The sequence below is a fragment of the Oreochromis niloticus genome, linkage group LG13 (genome assembly GCF_001858045.2).
Source record: "Oreochromis niloticus isolate F11D_XX linkage group LG13, O_niloticus_UMD_NMBU, whole genome shotgun sequence".
Lineage (NCBI taxonomy): Eukaryota > Metazoa > Chordata > Actinopteri > Cichliformes > Cichlidae > Oreochromis > Oreochromis niloticus.
In genome coordinates, this window is record NC_031978.2 from 1,102,547 (window position 1) to 1,108,053 (window position 5,507).

Below are 5,507 nucleotides of genomic sequence, written 5' to 3' on the forward strand. Positions count from 1 at the left end.
ATATTTGACACAAGATTAACACTGAAAATAAAGCAAAAACTTGCATTTCCGTTTCAGACACTGGGTTTTGCTGCCCCAAGCCATCGCAGGATTCCCAGAGATATCATAAGGCTGGATTTAGAAGAGATGCCTGTTTATTCTCTGTGGAAAACATTATTGATGGATTCGCTGTCTTTCTCACTAACTGGGTTCTTCACCTGCAGGAAAAAGTTTCCACACGCTGTGTTTCCTCATCATCACTCTCCGTCATCCTTCTTCCATAAATACTCATCCCCAAAAACATAGCAGTTTAAAGTTCTTTAAGTCTGAGCTACACACCAGCGGCTGCACTTATGTGATCTCCACGGCCTGATAAAGCTGACTCTACACCTTGTTGTTGATCTCCACTGAATACATCAGTGTGACAGCTGTAGTCATGTTCCTGATCTTCAGCAGTGGATCAGTGTTCAGGTGTGAATGGCCGCTAAATCTGCTAAAATACAAGGTCAATGGCATCTTCCATCCACTCAGCCAGCAAAAATGCTGTACAGGAAGAAAGTACAGGAAACCAGAGAATGTGCTATCTTTGCCTTCAATCAGGAAACACTGGATGTAAAGACAGACTGGCCCAACCACTCTCCATAACTTCCTGCTCTTTCACTCTTACAGTAACCTGTTAACCTCCGACAGCTCATCAGTGAAACACTCACAGCTAGAACCATAAATGAGAGCTGTTGGTCAAACCATGTTTGGGGATTCTGGGGGATTGTAAATCAGATGGTTCGTTTTCTTTTAGTGCTTTGGAGTGCTGTGCAAAAGTCTTGAGCCAAAGATAACACACTCCAGTGTGGAGAGTGGACAGCCGATCACCTTCTCTGCAGTTCTGATGACCCTCTGGAGTCTCTTCTTGTCAGCTGTTGTAAAACCAGCGAACCACACAGGGATGGCGTGCACCAGCACACTCTCAGTAGTGGCACGGTAGAAGGACACTAGGAGGTCAGTCTGCAGCCTGTTCCATCACAGAACCCTCAGGAAATGGAGGCGCTGCTGGGCTTTCTTCACTAAGGCTGATGTGTTTGTGGACCAAGATAGGTCCTCAGATATGTGGGTGCCGAGGAACTTAAAGGAGGACACCCTCTCCACATAGTCACCTTTTATGGAGAGGGGAGGGGGGTCAGTTCTTGTTCTGCAGAAGTCCATGACCACTTCCTTTGTTTTCTTGGTGTTTAGGGTGAGGTTATTGTAGTTACACCATTCTAACAGCCGCTGGATCTCATCTCTGTAGGAGGCGTCATCATCGTTGGTGATGAGATGATCTGGACCTTCAGCTGATCATCTGCTGTTCACTGAAGCCTCATTAGAAGAAGAAGAAGTTGACAGCCTCAGTGAAGGACGGCTGTCAACTGGACCAAAGATCAGAGGAACAGGTCTGACGGAGAGATGAATCCACATCTGACGTGTTTGGTTCAGATTATAGTCAGTGTGGCTGTTGTTGGAGATCCATCATATTTAGATCCGCCATACAAAACCAGCAGCTTCCTGTTCCAGCAAACACACTGTCAGTGCAGTGAAAGCACACGTGGATATAATAACACACCGCAGGACACCATCAGTCATGGATGGGCCTCCCCAGAGCCGACTGAAGCAGTGTGGGATCATCCTGACAGGGACCAGGACAAAGAAGAAGCCTGGAGAAGTCTTCCTGAGGATCCTCACAGAGCTGCTCACAACAAAGATTCACTTTCAAGCCTGTTAGTTGTACAAACTCATTTATTGCCTTGTGTGCTGCACGTCTGTGTTTGTACATTTCACTGAATCATTGAACCATTTTCAAATTTTCTAATTTTGACTCAATCATAGTATTTTTTCTACTTTGTATCACAGTTATTTGGTACTTCTCTGTTTTGTTGTTCAGTTTTAATTCAAATAAATTCTGACAAATACAACAGACTGTAACTTGGAGGATGCAGAGCTGTAAATAAGCTGCAGTCTGCAGTCAGAGCAGCACCAGGTTTGCTTCCTTTCTGTTCTTCTTCGTCTGTATGTATGTTTATATTTTTCAAACATTTCTGTTTTTTATCTGTTTGAAAATGTTTCTAAATTGTTTTTCATTGTTTTAAATACTGTGTTTTGCCAGTGAAGCTGTTTGAACCTGTATGTGTGATCTGAGGCCACACAAATAAGCTGGAGCTGTTCTCTCTGTGGACACTGCTGCTGCAGGAGAGGACACTGAGTATAACAGCAGACTCCTCGATGAAGCTAAACCAAGCTGTTACAACAGAAACCCAAGCTTATAAAAACAACCACAGCAAACAGACTTTATCTGATAATTATTTTTGCTTTAAAAAGCAAAACATTCACTTTTATCTACACCAGGAAATTAAGGCGGTGGTTCAGCTTCAGCTGTGTGTGTTTCTGCATTTACAAAGAGTCTTTCGTTTTGTCCACAAACACACAGCCGCCCAACACGGAGCCAGAACTGCCAGGGATCTCATCACAGCACCTAAAAGTGTGACACAGTCACTCATGAAGACAATTCAACATGCAAAAGGAACTAACTGAATTTGTACACTTGAACTCGGGTTTTCACCTCTACATGGCAGTGATTTACCAGAAACAGTCAATGCGGTGGCCTCAGTAAGATATAAGAAGGTGCAGTGTTTGGACTGAGATGCAGAGCTGCTGTTTTTAGCACTGTTACCTTAGAGGAGGAAGGGTCACCGTTCAGACTTCCTGCTGACCTTTCTGTGGAGCATGCAGGTTCTTCCACTGTTCAAACACACGCGTCAGGCTCACTGCAGAGTCTAGGTGTCCCTCAGTGTGTGTGTGTGTGTTAGCTCTGTGATGGACTGATGACAGATCAAGATGCTCCAGCCCACAGCTTGGGTGATGCTGATCAGTCACAGTGGGTCATGGCTGCAGGCTGAGCCGTGCAGAGGCTTCGTTATAAAGCTTCTCTTTTCAGACCGAGAAGCAAAGTCCACCTTTAATGCTGTGAGTGACGTGACAGCATCATGACTCTTTACCTTCTGGCTGGTATAACTTCTTCATGGTGGATTTGGGAAATAAACTGGCTTTTACATACTGTGGGCGGACAAATAAGTGGCTCCCACTGCTCAGTACCACATAATTAGCTTTAAAACCAGTGGACAGGCTTCAGTAATCAAGTGCATGTTTGCTCCTCTCAACACCTTTTCTGCTGCTATCAGCAGAACATCAGCAGTAACAGGACTTTGAGCCTTCCAGTCTGGACAAACTTCATCATCACTTTTTGTTTTCCAGCAGTGGAAACTTCTCTGAACTTGGTCTCATCTGCGACTTCAGCGCTTTCAGACCGTTTGCTGTCCTCTTCTTACACTGACTCACAGCGCCACCCTGTGGTATAAGATGATATTACACAGAAGTAAATAGTAAGTGGTTGGCTTTGCACAACATGCCTCATTCACCCATTCACACCATTTTTTCTCTGTGCTTTCTACCTCACACACATACACAGTATGCAGCATCATAGCTGCTGTGTCTCCACCCTCTGCTGCTAGTATTCTCCTGTAAACTATTTCATTGAGTCTATTCTAATACGTCGTATTTTGGAGGGTCTTCAGTTGGTGTCTTTTTAAGCAGTAAAAGTGATGTGCTACTGAGTACATGTTCTTTTTTCCACATTTTATTGATCACTAAATGTAGTTTATAATTGAACAATCTAACATTAGCCATCCAAGCTGAAATATAAAGAGTGCACACAGCTGTGCAGGGTGTAAGTGTTGTGTGATGACACGTGTCAGGAGCCTTTGTCTTCTATGTGCTGTAGGTCTGTGAAGTTCTGCAGTAAAGCTGCTTCGAGCCCACGTCCTGCTTATCGGGTCCTAATCCTGCCTGCCTCCCTCACACAGCTACAGCCGCTCTGGCTTTTGCTCTCCCAACATTTTCAAAATTAGAACAGAAACAAAAATAAAGTTAAATGTGTTCAGTTTTAAAGGTCTTGGTCAGTATGTTTGGCTTTAAATGGGTTTGAACTCTGAAATATGTTTTCGTTGGTACTGTGCATGGTGGCATTGCTACATCGGTCACTCTAAGCAAAAGAGGTGAATCAAACTTTGTACAACAGGTTTCATGCAGGTTGGTGCAGTTTAAACTGTTTCACAGATAAATGACGAGCTGATAATATAATATAATACATTTAAGTAACCCATCTGTTAAGAGGCATCAGATGCTTGTGCTGCAGCCTGCTGATTCTAAACTGAAGAACAGCAAGATGTTAAGAGGCTCGAGATGTTTGCACAGTGCTGAACTTTTAGTTAATTTAATGTTTATAGCCTCAGTTTTGTGGACACAGCGTGTCTGAACAGATTATTGTGCACATAACTGACAACATGAATGTGATCTCTCTTTCCTGAAACAGCAGAGCGAGTTAAAACGGTTGCTGTTAACATGCCCGTCTTTCTGTTTGCGTGAGCCGCTCAGCTGGTTACAGGATTTCCCAGAGAAGCTTCCCAATAACACAAACTTGTGTTTCTGCTGCTGAATCTGCTTTAAAAATGCAAAAAAGCTCACGGGCAGCTCGTCCCCCTGCAAGACACAACCAAAACAGAAAAGCTAAACTGGGAGGAACTGGGACGATGACGGACCCTCCTCATGAACACAGCAGGAACAAATTTTATCAAACAAGAAAACGGAAACTGGACGTAATACAGAAGAGACAAGACACTTTCAAAATAAAACAGGAAACGTGACAAACACTGAGAAGTCTAAACACAACAAACGATTATTTACAAGATACAAAACTCAAAAACAGGACCCAGAACCACATCAGCTTAGAACTTCAAACAAGCCACCAGCAAGCTCATCCCCTGTGTGTATCCATCACTACCCAGAGCTCATGACTACAGGTGAGGGTAGGAAACAGATCAACAGGTATCTTTTTCTCTTCAGTGCTTCCTGTGGTTTCCTTCAGTAAATGTGCAGTGAGCCTCATCATGAACACATCTGTGAAAGGGAAGTCCCAAAAACCTTTTTATAGTCACTCTGAACCAGCATGTTCTCATTTTCTCAGACGCTGCCCGCACTCATAACTTCATCCATTGATGTCGGAGCCTTGACTGACCGCCATGCGATAACAGCCCCGCTTTAAAGACCCACATTAGGAAGTTTGAGCAGTGGTGGAGACAGAAGTCGCAGCTTTGTCACCTCGAACACCTCAGGATCGTCCTGAAGAAGCTCAAGAACTTAAGAAGAAAAATGGAGCTTAAAAATCTAATTTTGCACTTTTTTAAATAAATGTAGCAGGTCTCACTGAGCATGTGCAGAGTGAGTGTTATCATTCAATGTTGTTTCTGATTGGAGGAATAAGACTGGTTGCAAATGTTTCCAGGTGTTGCTTTAGTCAAATTTTTAAAAAAAACCATACTGTTGTTAGAGTTCATCACAAAGCATTTCTCTTTAATGATCTATTTTTTTTATCAAACTTGATTTGTGTTTGATGAAGCAAAGACGCTGGAGGCAGGGACGATGAACAAACGCTCAGCTTTTAA